Consider the following 20,591-nt stretch of genomic DNA (forward strand, 5'->3'; position numbering starts at 1 on the left):
TTGAATACGGTGACTAGGTTACCCGCAGAATAATAAGGGAACAAAAGTATACAGTATAAGCACATTAGGTTTTAGAAGAAGCATGGAATGGTGGCATGAACATTGCCCTCTGTGTCTGGTGACCTGGGTTCACTTTGGCCACTGCTGGCCCCAACCTGAATCCTGAACTGTATAAGTTAACCCATCCCATGGCTGCCACAGTGATCACCATCCCAATCTCCCAAGGAAACCTGGCTCTACCCACCCCTCATGACAGCCCGCCTTGACATTTAGAAGTGGGCGTACAGACCTTTAGACCATTTTTTTCAAAACTATGGTATGATTTTTAGGAGGTACACAGATTCACATTTTCCCGTTATAGTTTCTTTCAACTTTTTTTTTGGAAATAATTTCAAACTTACAGACGATTTGCAAAAATGGTACAATGAACTGCCGCGTACCCTTTCCTTAGATTCACCAATTGTTAACATTTTGCCACATTTCCTGTATCACTTTCTTTCTCTTTCAATTTTTTTCCTGCAACTTGAGAGTGAGCTCTTTATCCCTAACTACTTCTGTGTGTACTTCCCAATAACGAAGACAACCATAGTATAGTTTTCAAAGTCAGGAAATACAGTGTTTATTAACACAGCACCACAATCTGACCTATAGTCCTTATTCCAAATTCATCCATTGTCCCAATAATGTCGTTATGGCAAAAGTTTTTTCCAACCTAGAATGCTCTCCAGGATCGGGACCTGATCTTGGATGAAGGACAAATCATCTATTTGTCCTTCATCCAAGATCATGTAATCTGGAAGAGCTGTCGTCTATGCTGTTTGTCCCTCCCTCGCTCCCTCCTTTCCTTTTTTTTTTTTTTTGGAAGAGTAGAGGGCAATTATTTTGCGGAATGCCCCTTAATTTGGGTTTCCTTCAAGTTTCCTCCTGCACACCTGGCAGTACTGGCACAGAAATGATACTGGGTCCTTCTCAGTGCATCATATCAGAATCGTGTCATGTCCATTTGTCCCATAATTGGACATGTTAACTTTGATCACTTGGTTAAGGTGGAGTCTTCCAAATCTCTCCACTGTAAATTTACTATCTTTCCTTTTAGAATTAATAAGTAAATTGGGGGCACGTACTTTGAGACTATGAAAATCTCCTATTCTGCATCAAACTTTTATCTACTTATTTTAGCAACCATCCATGAATCTTGCCTGGATCAACAATTACTTCGGTTGAAAATGATGATTTCTACCATTTTTCTGCCTACATTTACGAGTTTGCATGATGTCATAAGGAAGTGTTTTTCCTATTTATTTATCAGTATGAATACATGGATTCTTTTATTATTCATAGGGCTATGTCTGCACTCTCAGTATTTATTCTGATGCTCCATTTTCTCAGCTTTGGGAAGGTGACTCTCTAAGCTGTGCCCTTTGACATATTTCCTTCATTTTTAAAACATGTTCTTTCTTTTTTGGCCCAGGGAAATGTTCCATGCCCATTCTGCTTGTCTGGTGCCCCGTCCCTGAAAGCAGCCATTTTTCCAAGGAATCCTGCTTCTTTTTAGCTGGGCAATGATATTTGGAAACTAAGACCTGGATATTAATGCGTGCAAATTACTACTGAGGGATCACCGCTCCTAGTCTCTTTCGGTGGAAGGAAGCGTTTCTCCCTTCTCTTCCTCTCTTCCCCTCCCTCTCTCCTTGCACATGCGTGCGCACGTGCAGACACACACACACACAACCCCCCACTGACTTCCTCCTTGCCCTCCCTTTTCATATTTGTATCTTCCTTCTTCTAGAGTGAGAGCATGGGCTGCTGACATCATTATGTTTTCTCATTTCTTCAATCCTAAAGTGCGTACGAAATGGTCACACCACAAAAAAATAGTACTAAGAAGAATTCACATTTGCTTTTTCTTTAGAATGCAGGTATATAGTAAAAATACTGTGTTCAAAAGATACCAGACTGGCTCTTTCTCACCACTCACACCTTAGTGTGGCTACACTATTTATTTGAAACTGAAGCTGGAAGGGTTGCATTTATGAATATTCTTTATGAGACTCAGAGAAATTTTGAGGAAGTTAACATCTGCTTCTTTCTCAATTTAAATTTATTTAGATTTAAATATGTTTTAAGAAGCAGATTCACAGATACAGAGAACTCTAGTGGTTACCACTGGTGAGAGGGAAGGGGGAGGGACAATATAGGGGAAGGGGAGTAAGAGGTACAAATTACTACGTATAAAATAAGCTACAAGGACACACTGTACCACACAGGGAATATAGCCAACATTTTATAGTAACTATACATGGAGTATAACCTTTAAAAACTATGAATCACTATATTGTATACCTGTAACATATAAGGCTATACATCAACTATACTTCAATTAAAAACGTTTAAATTGTTTCAAAAAAAGAAAACTTATTTTGAAATTCAGTTCAGGTCATTTGTTTCTGATAGTATTCAAATTTAGTTTCTCCTCTTCTCATTGGTTTCATTTTATATTTTGAATATGGAAAACATGAACATGATTCCAAAAGTCAAAACTATACTAAAAGGAGCGAGGTGTCACTTCCTCTCCTAACCCTCCGACATCACCCCTTCCACCTCTCACAGCTTCTCTCCTAGGGTCCATCACTCCCTTTGTTCTTACCATCGTTAAAATCCTGTGCCCTGCTCCCTCCTGTTATATATGCACCAATCAACTGTTCCCCCGCCTTCTTTCCTACCAGTTCTCTACTTGCATCCTTTCTGTTTTATCGGTTTATCACTTTCACGTACTATTCTTCCACCCTTGCCCTATACACCCCTGTTTTAGCCGCTTTGCTGAATGATGACCGGGGAGGCTGGTCTTATACTTCTCTTTTATTTCCACAGCATCTTGAAATTTTCCCTCTTCTTTTTCCCTTCACAGTCACATCTTCAGATGGTACCTTTCCTCTCAGCCTCGTTTTCCCCAGAATCATGGCCTCGCTGAGATGGTCACCTTAGGTCCTGTACACTTTCAAGCCCTAGCCAAGAGCCAGTACTGAGATTTGAGCTCGTGGTGTCAGACCTTCTCATCCTGGGAGTGCTTTCCTTGTACCCTCTGCTACCACCCTGCCCTGGCACACACAGCCTCGCTGTGGATAGTGCCGTGGGTACAGTATTTGGTGTTTATTTTTCTGCGGACAGCAACTGAAGTTCTAGTGTTCTGTTTTCTGGTTTTATTTGTGCTTTGATGTTTTTTTTTTTTTTTTTGGCAGATGTATGAAAAGTTTCAGATTTAGGCCCGTTTGTTTCTTACCAATGAAACTGATGTGGTGTCACTGAACCAGGATGGGGCACAAAAGCTGAAGTAAACAGTCTGCTTGGATGCCACTGTCAGATCATCCCGACCTGGTCATCTTTCAAATCCAAGGATTTTAAATCCCTGTTTCTTCTTCAACTTTCCATTCTAATACTTGGCTTCGACATTTTTCCTCTGGGCTCGAATCCCTGTTTTAGCAACCCTCTCCCAACACTCCTGTCCCTCAGGGGGGATCCTACACTGTTCTTTCCATTTTCATCATGGACAGACATCTGCCACATAGCCCAATCCTTCTACCCTCATGCTGATCATCTGTTCAGATTTTTAAGTATTGGCTATCCTCAGACAGTTCCATCATTTCATTACCCACCCAAACTAAATGGAAAGCTTTTCCTGACCTGCTATTGGTTCCTCCAGGGCTTGTTCTGGCCTGTCACACTGAACCCCCTTCAGACCTGCAGCTGGTGTAACCCCTCAGCTCCCTGCCCAGCCCAGGTGGGAGGGCCGGTTCTACCCGCTGCAGTTTACCTGGCAATAGCAGTCTGTGTAACCTTCAACAAGTCATGGAACCTTTCTGGGATTACAGTTCTTTAGTAGTTAATAAGTGAAGGGAACATACTAGCCAATCTACAAAGCGACTTCCGGTTCAAATATCTGGATACCATGAATAATGGAGAAACTGCTAGAATTTCAGTTTTATAAAGTCACTGCTTTCTTTGGAGAAATTTAGCTTCCCTGGGGTCTGCTGGTTTTAATAAGGCAACAGCACAGAGGATGATGGGGAGAGATAAAGGAGAGAACAGCGATGCCAGCTTACACTGCTTTCACTTGAAAAATCTTGGGAAATAATACATAAGGAAATAAAGTTGAAAATGGGAATGTATACGGGATGTCTGTATCTCGTTTCTACCCACAATATCACGTTGCAGTAACACTCTGATCGATCCATTCAGATAATTATCATCATTACACCATTTACATTACTTGCCTTACGTTTACTGCTCTGACAATCTATTACAGGCAAGCAAATTAAATACTTTAAGGGTGCTGGGAAAGACATGGCAGTCACATTTATGGTTAATGCGTTCAGTTACAGAGACCAATTTAATTGATGTAATCCTACATATCCCAGGGGACGACGGAGATATTAACAATTATGCTGGTGAGGTTAAAGTAATCTTGAACTTATGATTTTCTTTAATCCATTTGCATTTATTACAAATTCAGGATTAACCTGCCACCAACATGAGACAACAGGGGAAGAAAACAGAAAAAGGAAAAAGGAAACTTAATTAAATGTGATTTAAAGAGACAGTGACTATTTGTAAGGCAGGGATGGGAGAGGATGAGGCAGAGAGGGAAAGGGAAAATGTCAGTGTCACTACTGAGACTTGCAGGATGAAAACATGGGTTGCGTCACTTTAAATAAGTGTGTTATTAAAGCAGTGTACTCAGAGGATGTCATTAGAGTGTTCAATTAAATATAACAGTGGGTCTTAGGGCTCAGCTTGGTCTCGCACAACAATCAAAAGCTTGTGCCAGACTTAGTCTCTGATTTGGAGGATTTCCTGCTCTGTGTGGTTTCCTCAGGGCTCCAAATTGCAGGGATCTAAATACGTTTCTGATTTCATCCCTAAAGTCCTTAAATATCTTTATACAATTGAAGAGCTTCATAGAGTACATCTGTATTGTTTTGGTTTACTGTGGAAAATGGGTCTGAATTAATATATGTACATTTTTTAAAATTGAAGTATAGTTGATTTACAATGTTGTTGAATTAATGTATGTTTAATATTAATATATGTTTTAAAGAAACTACGTTCCTTAGGGGGTCTGCTTTGTGAACAGACGTGTGGCCGGAACTTACAAATGATTAAAGGGACCAATGCTTCTAAAGTGCTGCTTTCCATTAATCCTCTAAGTGCTCATTATGTATAACTCTTTCTTTACTATAAATGTGTTTAATACATCTGCTACAGTTGAATGTTTGTGTCCTCCCCAAATTCATATGTTGAAATCCTAATGCCCAATGTGATGGTATTAAAGTGTGGGGCCTTTTGAAGGTGAGCAGGTCATGAGGGTGGAGCCCTCATGAAGGGGATTAGAGTCCTCATAAAGGAGGCTCTGAAGGTTGCCAGCCCCCCTTCCTTCAGGGAGGACACAGCAAGAAGGCACCGGCTATGGCTATGAACCAAGAAGAGGACCCTGACCAGAACGTGACCATGCTGGGGCCTTGATCTTGGACTTCCCAGCTTCCAAAACTGAGAGAAATAAATTTCTGTTATTTATAAACTACTCGGTCTTTGGTATTTTGTTATAGCAGCCTGAACAGACTAAGACAGTATCCTTTGCCACAGACCAAAGGTAGAACAGTTCTACACAAAAAAACTTTCCTCTACATAAAATCACAACTCCGCTGTAGGATTTTCACCTGTTATATTCTGTCCCCACTCATCTATGCAAACATATATTTGCTGGTACATAGCATATGCCATCTCTCAGGCCCCTGTTCATCTCAAGAAGTTCAAGGTCTCATTCCCCAGGCTACGCCTTTGTTTCCGCTGTTTCAGACGGAATATGCTTCACTTTCCCATTGGCTTTTCTAAATTCTACTTATTTTTGTGGTCTGGTGAAATGTGAACCTAAAAACTTATACGGGGGCATATATTTAAATTAAAAAAGGAATTTCAGATGGACACAAAAGTTTCAAAAACATTACAAAGAGTTCTTCTGTAACTTTCACTCAGAATCCCCAAAGGTTAGCTTTTACCACGCTTGCTTTATCATTTGTTTTATGGAAGAAAGAAGAAGGTGGAAAGAGAAGGATGTCTTCTGAAGGAAAGAAAGAGAGAAAGAGAAGAAAAACTCCAATTCACAATAGTTAAAAGGGCTGCATCCCTGTGGTTTCCCTTCTGTAACAGCTGGTCTTTTTCGGAATGACATCTTCCCAGCTTGCTGAAAACCCTCAACTCAGCAAAGGCAAGCAGGTCAGAATAAAGTCAGGAAAAAGGTATTTCTCAAAAATCATGGTTGGGCCCCAAAGGCAGGAAAGCACACCTTTTTATGATCGCCCCTCTGAATCAGAGTCCTGTGACACTCCAGTTAAATACCTGTGTATTTATACCCGAGTTGCCCATTATAGTACCATCCTAACAACTTCACTCTGTGCACCAAGAAACTTCAGATTCGGCCTTCGAAGCAAAACAGAGATGCCCCAAATAGCCTTAATTACACAGTAGTCTGTTCTATTTTGAAAGCCATCTAAGGAGAAAGCATCATGGGAGTGGCTGGGCGTGCCATAAAGCATGCCATCCAAGCGTGCACATTTTCATCTTGTAAAGTGATACAAAACCTGAATTCACCAAGAATTGGACCTGGACATTGAATCTCCTTCCCTATATCTTCATCCATTAAAACTTATGGTGTTTCTGGATCATTCATCTTATCATGTCTGGTCACTGTGGTGGCCAGGCTGGAGGTGTAGCTGGCAAAAGGGTGTTTCCCACTGACTGTATTTAAGAGCTACATCTCCACACCTGGGCAACATGGAGGGCTGCTGTGCACTTGGAGACAAATTTTGTCATTCTAGAAAATTTCCGGAAATAGTTATAAGCTCTGCCCATCCACCACAGGAATAGGACATGCATTCTGGGATGCATTCATGGAAGGCTTAGAAGGAATCTCTGTGCCCATATATGCACAGGCACACTGCCAAAACGTCACTACTCTTGCACTAAAGTAACCTGCGGATGCCCAGTAAGTCCAGGCCAAGCACAAGGCACTGGGGTGCTAGATTCAAATAAAATAGCGTTCATGTCTCAAGGAGTTCAGGATCCCAAGCAATGAGAACATGTTATGCAGGACCTGTCTGTAGGTTCATTTTCTTTTTTTGATTTTTATTTATTTATTTTTTAACATCTTCATTGGAGTGTAATTGCTTTACAATGGTGTGTTAGTTTCTGCTGTATAACAAAGTGAATCTGCTATACATATACATACATCCCCATATCTCCTCCCTCTTGCGTCTCCCTTCCACACTCCCTATCCCACCCCTCTAGGTGCTCACAAAGCACCGAGTTGATCTCCCTGTGCTATGCAGCAGCTTCCCACTAGCTATCGATTTTACATTTGGTAGTGTATATATGTCCATGCCACTCTTTCACTTCGCCTCAGCTTACCCTTCCTCTTCCCTGTGTCCTCAAGTCCATTCTCTACATCTGCGTCTTTATTCCTGTCCTGCCCCTAGGTTCTTCAGAACCACCTTTTTTTTTTTTTAATTCCGTATATATGTGTCAGCACACGGTATTTGTTTTTCTCTGACTTTCTTCACTCTGTATGACAGACTCTAGGTCCATCCACCTCACTACAAATAACTCAACTTTGTTTCGTTTTATGGCTGAGTAATATTCCTTTGTATATATGTACCACATCCTCTTTATCCATTCATCTGTCGATGGACACTTAAGTTGCTTCCATGTCCTGGCTGTTGTAAATAGAGCTGCAACGAACATTGTGGTACATGTCTCTTTTTGAATTATGGTTTTCTCAGGGTATATGCCCAGTAGTGGGATTGCTGGGTCATATAGTAGTTCTATTTTTAGTCTTTTAAGGAACCTCCGTACTGTTCTCCATAGTGGCTGTATCAATTTACATTCCCACCAACAGTGCAGGAGGGTTCCCTTCTCTCCACACCCTCTCCAGCAATTGATACTTATTAGATTTTTTGATGATGGCCATTCTGACCGGTGTGAGGTGATACTTCATTGTAATTTTGATTGGCATTTCTCTAATAATTAGTGATGTTGAGCATCTTTTCGTGTGACTATTGGCCATCTGTATGTCTTCTTTGGAGAACTGTCTATTTAGGTCTTTCTGTCTAAGGTCTGTTTTGACAATTTGATTTTAGAAAGCCAACATCAAAGCATCATAAAGCTGTTAGTACCTGTACCTCCTCCCCCATTAATGAGGTTACTTCCTTTGTCTCTGAACTTGCTAATAAGCAGGATTAACTTGACCTCCCCCCGCCTCCCGAAACTCTATCTCTCCTCTCCACTAGCTAGAAGAGGAAAATTGATCTTTTCAGCCTGGAACAGATTGTAGTTGGGACTCAGACTTGTGTTGATTCAGGGAAGTGAAGCTCTGTTACGTATGACAAGTGTGTGTTTTTAAAGACTGGTACAAATATTTTATTATTCCAAACATTTAATAATATTGTCAAATTATGCCAAATTATTCCTACTAAAATTGAAAAACTCATCAATTTCAAAAATTACATATTTGCACTCAAGATGCAACAAGTAATTTCTAATCATGACAGAGCCTAAAATGCAGGTACCCTAAAGGTCTTAGCAAAAACCTTTGAACATATTTTGCTCCCCAGATGTGTGTTCAGAAATACCAAATCTCTTTGACTTTCAAGCATCAGGGGACTAGAGTGAATTCTGTGGTTTTATAAGCGTCACAGAGAAATTTCACAGAACTGAGAAATGTGAACAGATCTGATCACTTTGTTGCACAGAGGATATTTGTGACATTAACCATCAGTCATTTTAGAAGTTGAATTATTCAAAAATCGATTGATTTGCATAACGTAATATCAATTAAGATATTGACCTTATTACCTCATTTAATTGAAGACCCCTAGACTGTATGGGGTAGATAGTGTTAGCTCCATTTCACAGATTGAAAAATAAACTTAAAGAAATTGCCCATATACATCCTTCATGCTACAGGGATAATATCGTTATATACACACTCCTTATTCCTTAAGTATTTTGAAGGAGAATATATAAACAAAGAAAGCCCAAGAAATAGAGCATGAGTGTTTGCCCCACTCGGCTGGAAAGCAAGCAATCTGGGTTGTTTAACTGACTGGGAATTCCTTCAGGAATAGGAATCTTTGACCTCTGAACCATACAGACACTGGAAGACAAAACAGGGGAAGTAAACAAGCACAGACATTTGCACTCCAGGAATCGTATTACCCCCAAAACGAAGTTACTTAAAAATGTAAGTTAAGGGCTTCCCTGGTGGCACAGTGGTTGGGAATCTGCCTGCCGATGCAGGGGACGCGGGTTCGTGCCCCGGTCCGGGAGGATCCCGCATCCTGCAGAGCGGCTGCGCCCGTGAGCCATGGCCACTGGGCCTGCGCGTCCGGAGCCTGTGCTCCGCGGCGGGAGAGGCCGCGGCGGTGAGAGGCCCGCGCACCGCCAAAAAAAAAGAAAAAAAAAAGTAAGTTAAAAGTATATACCATTGGGCTTCCCTGGTGGCGCAGTGGTTGAGAGTCCGCCTGCCGATGCAGGGGACACGGGTTCGTGCCCCGGTCCGGGAAGATCCCACATGCCGTGGAGCGGCTGGGCCCGTGGGCCATGGCCGCTGAGCCTGCGCGTCCGCAGCCTGTGCTCCGCAACGGGAGAGGCCACAACAGTGAGAGGCCCGCGCAGCGCAAAAAAAAAAAAAAAAAAAAAAAGTAAGTTAAAAGTACAAAAATATACCATTACACGTGCACCAAATTGGCACGAACAGAAAAAAGGTAAAAGGCAAGTGCTGATGAATACGTGGAGAAATAGGAACTCTCATATCACACCGGGAGGAGGTATAAATAAATGTATTCACGTAGAACACTTTGGCTTAACCTACCGAAGGAAAAGATGCTTATACCTCGCAGCCCGGCAGAGCCGTCTCTAGGTACATCCGCTACAGATGTCTGTGAACAACTGTAACAGGATGGCCATACACGTATGTTCACAGCATCTTTGCTCTCACGGGCTCCCAGACGGAAATAATGCAAGTGAAGACTAACAGTACAACTGGCAACTTGTGGTAAATGTATATAATGAAATAATATACAGAAATGGAAGACAGAGGAAGAGAGCACGAAAAATGGATACCACATATGAATCTTGCAACGGTAGCACTGAGCGAAAGAAGCAGGATGTACATTTCAAACATATTCATACAAATACACGTGCATGGGCATACACATACATACACATTATCTCCCCAAATGACTCCAAGTACAAATGTTAAAACTGGAAAAATTACATTGTTTGGGGATACAAAAATAGGAAGTAAAACTATTTTTTTCAGAAAGCAAGAAAAGGATTATTCCAGAAGTGAGATGAATAATTGCCTCCGGTGGGGAGAAAGGAACCTGTGATGAGAGAGGAACCTGTGGGGGGGCCCTCTGGGCTCCTGGCAATATTTCACTGGCTGACCTAGTAGCAGTTGTTCCACTGTTTGCATTATAATTTTTCACTGTAAATATACATTTTATGCACTTGTCTGTGAACACATTTCACACACACACACACACAAACACACACGCAAATAAGTAATAGAGCACAAGGCGGGGCTTGAGGGCAAGGGAGTTCTGGAAGGGTCTAGGTGTACTCGGGCAGCCAGTTCTGCTTTTACAGGGTCAGAGGGTGCAGAGTGGGGACACAGGGCAGGGAAAAGGACAAAGAGGTGGAAGGAGCCAGACGCTGTGGTGAAGGGACACGACCAAATGTGTATTTTGAGTAACTAAGCCCCAGCACCAGCGACGAAGAGGGACTACAGTGGCAGCTGGGGAGATCAGAAAACATGTGACTACAGCATCCTGTCAAGGACCAGCTGCCCCTGAGATAAAACGGTGGCATCGGGGAGGAGGGGGAAGACGCATGCTGGAGAAAGAATTCAGAACAGATTCTTCAGCTCCTCACTAGCACCTGGGTGAGAAGGAGAGCCGAGAACCAAAGACAAAGCAAAGGCTGATATTCTAGGTCTCTGAGACAGTGGTAAGGTCTTTGACAGAAAAGCAGAGCAAAGTGAGATACACAGTGTTACGTGAGATTTTCAGGAAAATATCTATTGCTCTGCCATGGAACAATTTCTTTCCCCTTCCTACAGAGAAGACAAAATGACAGCAGGTGTATAACTCTTGCTCTTAGGCAACGTATGCCAGCAGTCCACACTGACCCCTCTCCCCTTTCTTTGCATTGTTTGCATGTTTCCAGGACATCCTTTTCAGTGATGCTGATGGCTCGTTCTGATGCTCCCTTTCTCTTTAGGGAAGAATAATGGCCCTTTGCTTAAGAATTCACAAGGAATGACACAGCAATCCCACTACTGGGCATATGCCCAGAGAAAACCATAATGCAGAAAGACACATGCACCCCAGTGTTCACTGCAGCACTATTTACAATAGCCAGGACATGAAAGCAACCTAAATGCCCATCGACAGACGAATGGATAAAGAAGATGTGGTACATATATACAATGGAATATTACTCAGCCATAAAAAGGAACTAAACTGTATCATTGGTAGAGACGTGGATGGACCTAGAGTCTGTCATACAGAGTGAAGTCAGAAAGAAAAAAACAAATACTGTATATTAACACATATATGTGGAACCTAGAAAAACGGTACAGATGAACCAGTTTGCAAAGCAGAAATAGAGACACAGATGTAGAGAACAAACGTATGGACACCAAGGCAGGAAAGTGGAGGTGGCGGGGGGTGGTGGGATGAATTGGGAGATTGGGATTGACATATATACACTAATATGTATAAAATAGATAACTAATAAGAAACTGCTGTGTAAAAAAAATAAAATTAAATTCAAAATAGAAAAAAAAAGATAGAGGCTGATCTTTCCTCACGAAGACACGCAAGGAAGAGCCACAGCCGACTTTTGCCAACATGTAACAAAACCAAGAAATAAAACTTTAATCTTGGAAACAACTGGGTTTGTTTTGTCGTTGTTTTACCACAGCATAACCTGTAAAAATTTTAAAATATATAAAATATACCAGTGGAATAGTTTCGGAAGCCAGAAAGATGGTAAAACATGTTAAGTAATGGGGAAACATTTGACAATGCTATCAACAGCAATAATGTGGAATAAAGTTATACATCAAACGAAAAAAAACAAAAAGAAATAGAAAAAGAATTCACAAGGAAAATGGTATTATGCTTTAAGAAGATTACAGTTCAAATTAATTAGCAAGCATAATCCCTGGCCTTTCCACTCAGGACAACTGCCCTTCCAATTGGTGAGTGGATGGATGGTCGAGAGTCAGTGGAAGGCTGCCTCAGCCCTGCTCTGCACTCCCACCTGTCCCCTACATGAGTGGGCAGTAGCTGCTCCAACACTTGGAGCATTCTGCCTTCCTCTGAGGATGGAGTGTGATGGGGGAATCCAGTGGCTAAGGATAATTTAGTTTGGTTATTCCCTTTAGCTGAAACTATAAGGACATGTGACACCCCTTGACTCATTTCTATCATTTGGTGTCCTGAAATTTACTCACTGGGGTTCAGAAAATCTAAATAAGATCTGGCCACAAGAGAGGAATTACCCTCAAATTTCTGGCAGTTCTCAAAATAATCAGTTTTGAAGAAACAAGCGGTTCAGTTTTCTATATTTGAGGTGTGAGAGTAACATCTGGAAGAGACCCAGCCAAGTGTTGGAAATGTGGGTTTAATTTGAGATGGAAGCCAGAGCTAGAGTCATTGGCGTATCTGTGCCAGAGACGAGCAAAGGAGCTCTGGAAAATGATGATGACAATGACAATGGGAGCTAACGAGTATGGACGGTTACTATGTGCCAGGCTCCGCGCTCAGCACTAAGTAAACTTGATCTCATGGAATTCTTACAGCAGTGCTACAGAGAGACTTTTCTGTCCATTCTCCAGATGAGTAACCTGAGGCTCAGAGAGATTTAGTGGTTTTCTTCAGGTCACACAGACCTAACTGAAGGAGAAGCACTCTGAGCCATTACAGTAAACTTTTTAGCATCCTGCCCTCCCGCTTGCTTTTGCTTTAATGCAATTATGCTAAACTGAATCCCCTTCTAGAAGTGACATCCTTTATTTGCAAGTCCAGGGGCTAAAAGGGGGTGGGTGATCTTCCACTTCTCTTGAGAGAATTGGCAAGCAGTGAGCTTTGCTGTGAAAACTTTGGGGAGAGAGGAAAACTAACACGATTACACTCAGCCCTGATTCTTCTCATTCTACCTTTGAAAATTTCCTGAGTTGCTTCCTGTGGGTGAGTGGATGGGTGCTGGCAGATAGTTTTAAGCAGCTGGCACCCTGTGGTGATAAGGGATGAGGCGGCTGAAATGTAATTCCTTATTGAGGGCTGGATAAAAACAGAGTAAACACCTCAGCTGACAGCTCAGTTCAGGGGCAATAACAGACATGTAGGTTGGGAAGCTGGCAGCCACCAATTTTATTAAAGGATTCTTCTGTTTGAATTACACATCATGTTACAAAGATAATATTGGATCAATGTGTACATTATGTACTTATCCGTTGATAATACTAAGGAGGTATTTTATATCTAGATGACGTCTCAGACAGATATTTTAAGGATAAGCAAAGTGTGTTATCAAGAGACCTGGCTTTTCAGTTATACTTTGGTGGTTTTAAAAACATTTTCAGGAACTGCAGAGCTCCGCCAGAGCTGACTCCGCCGTGTGGCTGACAAGGTCTTGGTGCTCCGGCCGGGTGTCAGGCCTGAGCCTCTGAGGTGGGAGAGTTGAGTTCAGGACATTCGACCACCAGAGAACTGCTGGCCCCACGTAGTATCAGTCGGCGAGAACTCTCCCAGAGATCTCCGTCTCAAAGCTAAGACCCAGCTCCACTCAATGACCAGCAAGTTCCAGTGCTGGACACTCTATGACAAACAACTAGAAAGACAGGAACACAACCCCACCCATTAGCAGAGACGCTGCCTAAAAGAATAATAAGTTCACAGACACCCCAAAACACACCACTGGACACGGTTCTGCCCACAAGAAAGACAAGGTTCAGGCTAATTCACCAGAACACAGGCATCCCCTACACAAGGAATCCTACACAACCCACTGAACCAACCTTAGCCACTGGGCGACAGACATCAAAATCAACGAGAACTACAAACCTGCAGCCTGCGAAAAGGAGACCCCAAACACAGTAAGATAAGCAAAATGAGAAGACAAAGAAACACACAGCAGATGAAGGAGCAAGATAAAAACCCACCAGACCTAACAAATGAAGAGGAAATAGGCAGTCTACCTGAAAAAGAATTCAGAATAATGATAGTAGAGATGATCCAAAATCTTGGAAATAGAATAGAGAAAATGCAAGAAACATTTAACAAGGACCTAGAAGAACTAAAGAGCAAACAAACGATGATGAACAACACAATAAATGAAATATAAAATTCTCTAGAAGGGATCAATAGCAGAATAACTGAGGCAGAAGAACGGATAAGTGACCTGGAAGATAAAACAGTGGAAATAACTACTGCAGAGCAGAATAAAGAAAAAAGAATGAAAAGAACTGAGGACAGTCTCAGAGACCTCTGGGACATTAAACACACCAACATTCAAATTATAGGGGTCCCAGAAGAAGAAGAGAAAAAGAAAGGGACTGAGAAAATATTTGAAGAGATTATAGTTGAAAACTTCCCTAATATGGGACAGGAAATAGTTAATCAAGTCCAGGAAATGCAGAGAGTCCCATACAGGATAAATCCGAAGAGAAACACACCAAGACACATATTCATCAAACTATCAAAAATTAAATACAAAGACAAAACATTAAGAGCAGCAAGGGAAAAGCAACAAATAACATAAAAGGGAATCCCCATAAGGTCAAGAGCTGATCTTTCAGCAGAAACTCTGCAAGCCGGAAGGGAGTGAGAGAACATATTTAAAGTGATGAAAGGGGAAAACCTACAACCAAGATTACTCTACCCAGCAAGGATCTCATTCAGATTTGACAGACAAATAAAACCTTTACAGACAAGCAAAAGCTAAGAGAATACAGCACCACCAAACCAGCTTTAAAACAAATACTAAAGGAACTTCTCTTAGCAGGAAACATAAGAGAAAGAAAAGACCTACAATAACAAACCCCAAACAATTCAGAAAATGGTAATAGGAACATACATATCAGTAATTCCTTTATATGTAAATGGATTAAATGCTCCAACCAAAAGACATACACTGGCTGAATGGATCCAAAAACAAGACCCATATATATGCTGTCTACAAGAGACCCATTTCAGACCTAGGGACACATACAGACTGAAAGTGAGGGGATAGAAAAACATATTCCATGCAAAGGGAAATCAAAAGAAAGCTGGAGTAGCAATTCTCATATCAGACAAAATAGACTGTAAAATAAAGACTTACAAGAGACAAACAAGGACACTAAATAATGATCAAGGAATCAATCCAAGAAGAAGATATAACAATTGTAAATACTTATGCACCCAACATAGGACACCTCAATACATAAGGCAAATGATAACAGCCATAAAAGGGGAAATCGACAGTAACACAGTAATAGTCGGGGACTTTAACACCACACTTTCACCAAGAGACAGATAATCCAAAATGAAAAGAAATAAGGAAATACAAGCTTTAAATGATACCTTAAACAAGATGCGCTTAATTGATATTTAAAGGACATTCCATCCAAAAACAACAGAATACACTTTTTTCTCAAGTGCTCATGGATCATTCTCCAGGATAGATCATATTGTGGGTCACAAATCAAGACTTGGTAAAGTTAAGAAAATTGAAATCAAATCAAGGATCTTTTCTGACCACAATGCTCTGAGACTAGAGAGCAATTACAGGAAAAAACTGTGAAAAATACAAACACATGGAGGCTAAACAATACACTACTAAATAACCAAGAGACCACTGAAGAAATCAAAGGAGAAATCAAAACACACCTAGAAACAAATGACAATGAAAACATGATGACCCAAACCTACGGGATGCAGCAAAAGCAGTTCTAAGAGGGAAGTTTATAGCAGTACAATCCTACCTCAAGAAACAAGAAACATCTCAAATAAGGAACCTAACCTTACACCTAAAGCAATAGAGAAAGAAGAACAAAAACCCCCAAAGTTAGCAGAAGGAAAAAACCATAAAGATCAGATCAGAAATAAATGAAAAACAAATGAAGGAAACGATAGCAAAGATCAATAAAAGTAAAAGCGGGTTCTTTGAGAAGATAAACAAAATTGATAAGTATTTCGCCAGACTCATCAAGAAAAAGAGGGAGAGGACTCAAATCAATAAAATTGGAAATGAAAAAGGAGAAGTTACAGCAGACACTGCAGAAATACAAAGCATCCTAAGAGACTACTACAAGCAACTCTATGCCAATAAAACGGACAACCTGGAAGAAATGGACAAATTCTTAGAAAGGTATAACCTTCCCAGACTGAAAGAGTAAGAAACAGAAAATATGAACACACCAATCAAGACCAATCACAAGTAATGAAATTGAAAGTGTGATTAAAAATCTTCCAACAAACAGAAGTCCAGGACCAGATGGCTTCACAGGTGAATTCTATCACACATTTAGAGAAGAGCTAACACCCATCCTTCTCAAACTCTTCCAAAAAATTGCAGAGGAAGGAACACTCCTAAACTCATTCTGTGAGACCACCATCACCCTGATACCAAAACCAAAGATACTAGAAAAAAAGAAAATTACAGACCAATATAACCGATGAATATAGATGCCAAAATCTTCAACAAATTACTAGCAAACAGAATCCAACAACACATTAAAAGGATCATACACCATGATCAAGTGGGATTTATCCCAGGGATGCAAAGATTCTTAAATATATGCAAATCAATCTATGTGATACATCATATTAACAAATTGAAGAAGAAAAACCATATGATCATCTCAATAGATGCAGAAAAAGCTTTTGACGAAATTCAACACACATTTATGATAAAAACTCCTCACAAAATGGGCATAGAGGGAACTTACCTCAACATACTAAAGGCTGTATACGACAATCCCACAGCAAACATCATTCTCAATGGCAAAAAACTGAAAGCATTTCCTGTAAGATCAGGAATAAGACACGGATGTCCACTATCACCATTATAATTCAACATAGTTTTGGAAGTCCTAGCTACGGCAATCAGAGAAGAAAAAGAAATAAAAGGAATACAAATTGGAAAAGAAGAAGTAAAACTGTCACTGTTTGCAGATGACATGATACTATATACATAGAGAATCCTAAAAATGCCACCAGAAAACTGTTAGAGCTAATCAATGAATTTGGTAAAGTTGCAGGATACAAATTAATGTACAGAAATCTCTTGCGTTCCTGTACACTAACAATGAAAGATCAGAAAGAGAAATTAAGGAAACAATCACATTCAACATTGCAACAAAAAGAATAAAATACCTAGGAATAAACCTACCTAAGGAGGGAAAAGACCTATACTCAGAAAACTATAAGACACTGATGAAAGAAATCAAAGATGACACAGAGATGGAGAGATATACCATATTCTTGGATTGGAAGAATATTGTGAAGATGACTATACTATCCAAAGCAATCTACAGATTCAGTGCAATCCCTATCAAATAACCAGTGGCAGTTTTTACAGAACTAGAACAAAAAATCTTAAAATTTGTATGGAGACAAAAAAGACCCCAAATAGCCAAAGCAGTCTTGAGGGGAAAAAAATGGAGCTGGAGGAATCAGACTCCCTGACTTCAGACTACACTACAAAGCTACAGTAATCAAGACAGTATGGTACTGAACAAAAACAGAAAGATAGATCAATGGAACAGGATAGAGAGCCCAGAGGTAAACCCATGCACATATGGTAACCTTCCCTTTGACAAAGGAGGCAAGAATATACAATGGAGAAAAGACAACCTATTCAATAAGTGGTGCTGGGAAAACTGGACAGCTACATGTAAAAGAATGAAATTAGCACACTTCCTAACACCATACACAAAAATAAACTCAAAATGGATTAAAGACCTAAATGTAAGGCCAGACACTTTAAAACTCTTAGAGGAAACATAGGCAGACACTCTATGACATAAATCACAGCAGGATCCTTTTTGACCCACCTCCTAGAGAAATGCAAATAAAAACAGAAGTAAACAAATGGGAACTAATGCAACTTAAAAGCTTTTGCACAGGAATGGAAACCATAAACAAGACGAAAAGACAGCCCGCAGAATGGGAGAAAATATTTGCAAATGCAGCAACTGACACAGGCTTAATCTCCAAAATTTACAAGCAGCTCATGCAGCTCAATATCAAAAAAACAAACCACCCAATCCAGAAATGGGCAGAAGACCTAAATAGACATTTCTCCAAAGAAGATATACAGATTGCCAACAAACACATGAAAGGATGCTCAACATCACTAATCATTACAGAAATGCAAATCAAAACTACAGTGAGATAACACCTCACAGACATCAGAATGGCCATCATCAAAAAATCTACAAACAATAAGTGCTGGAGAGGGTGAGGAGAAAAGGGAACCCTTTTGCACTGTTGGTGGGAATGTAAATTGATACAGCCACTATGGAGAACAGTATGGAGGTTCTTTAAAAAACTAAAAATAGGGGCTTCCCTGGTGGCACAGTGGTTGAGAGTCCACGTGCCAATGCAGGGGACATGGGTTTGTGCCCTGGTCCGGAAAGATCCCACATGCTGCGGAGCGGCTGGGCCCATGAGCCATGGCCGCTGAGCCTGTGTGTCTGGAGCCTGTGCTCCGCAACGGGAGAGGCCATAACAGTGGGAGGCTCGCGTACCGCAAAAAAACCCAAACCAAACAGACAAACAAAAAACTAAAATTAGAACTACCACAGGACCCAGCAATCCCACTACTGGGCATATACCCTGAGAAAACCGTAATTCAAAAAGATATATGTACCACAATGTTCATTGCAACACTGTATTTCCAATAGCCAGGACATGGAAGCAACCTAAGTGTCCATCGAGAGATGAATGGATAAAGAAGATGTGGCACATATATACAAAAGAATATTACTCAGCCATAAAAAGAAACGAAATTGAGTTATTTGTAGTGAGGTGGATGGACCTAGAGTCTGTCATACAGAGTGAAGTCAGAAAGAGAAAAACAAATACCGTATGCTAACACATATATATGGAATCTAAAAAACAAAAAAAAGTGGTTCTGAAGAACCTAGGGGCAGGACGGGAATAAAGAGGCAGATCTACTAGAGAATGGACTTGAGGACACGGGGAGGGGAAGGGTAAGCTGAGACGAAGTGAGAGAGTGGCATGGACATATATACACTGCCAAATGTAAAATCAATAGCTAGTGGGAAGCAGCCGCATAGCACAGGGAGATCAGCTCGGTGCTCTGTGACCACCCAGAGGGGTGGGATAGGGAGGGTGGGAGGGAGATGCAAGAGGGAGGAGATATGGGGATGTATGTATACTGACAGCTGATTCACTTTGTTATACAGCAGAAACTAATGCAGCACTGTAAAGCAATTATACTCCAATAAAGATGTTAAACAAACCAAAACAAAACAAAACCCATTTTCAGCCGCATAATGTGGCAGAGAGCACAGTCAGGGACGCGTGGTTCCAAGCTCCGCCGTTTACTTACTGTGACACTGGTCAACCTGCTTAACCTCTCGCGGCTTTAGTTTTTGTTCCCTCATCATATTACTGGATCATGCCATCTCCAAAGTCGTTTCCAGCTGTAAGTCTCAGATTTCTTTGAGTTTATACAGTAATTATCGAAATATAATCATAAATCTTAAATTCTTAAGAGAAGATGAAGCACATCATATTTTCACTTGTGTCCGAGCAGAACCACCACTTTGATAAAATTCTGAATATACACGATCCTCCCTGTTCCCCTTTGAGTCTATGAGAGGGTCAGCCAACTTCTGCTAGAAATCCCATAGCCTAGCTGGTCTAATGTCTCTAAACCAGACTTTGATACAGTCTGTTGGCAGAGAGAAGTGTAACCAAACCAGACTGGAGTCTCAGTAAGACAAACATGGGTAAATTGTCGGGCTGCATACAGCAAAGCTTATTTCCATGTCTCAACAGATGGTTAGGAAAACAATGTCTTGTTGATCTGCTTGGAACAAATCAGATACAAAAACTCTTCTATATAATGAGGGAGTATGTGAGCAGTTTGTGTATGTTTATCAGTGTGTACATGTGTATGTGTGTGTGTGTACACAGCATAATGCAGCCCTGAAGGAATTGGGAAACATTGAAGCGTAGCAAGAGGAAGGTCTAGAAAAAGTTTTGTAAATAGAATCCTATTTAATGTCAAAGGAAATCAGCAGGGATATATGAAGGGCCTGCAACAAGGTCCCAGAATTGTCTAGAAATAAGCAGGTTACGAGTACTGTTCTAATTGTTAATACTTGGTGCATTTTTATTATTTCCATTTGCTAGCATGCCAGTAGACTCCAGGAGTACTTTCTTTGCAGCTGTGTAATACTTTCTGCTTTTCAGGTTATACTGATCAGGCTGTGAGACAATCACAGCAATGTT

General features: G+C 40.8%; 1 protein-coding gene across 1 annotated transcript in view; it reads right to left on the reverse strand.

Annotated features, from left to right (window-relative positions):
• NCKAP5 (NCK associated protein 5) overlaps window positions 1–20,591 on the reverse strand; it is a 906,625-nt gene that overhangs the window by 193,332 nt on the left and 692,702 nt on the right. The window lies entirely within an intron of this gene.

This window comes from Phocoena phocoena, chromosome 7 (genome assembly GCF_963924675.1).
Source record: "Phocoena phocoena chromosome 7, mPhoPho1.1, whole genome shotgun sequence".
In the NCBI taxonomy this organism is placed as follows: domain Eukaryota; kingdom Metazoa; phylum Chordata; class Mammalia; order Artiodactyla; family Phocoenidae; genus Phocoena; species Phocoena phocoena.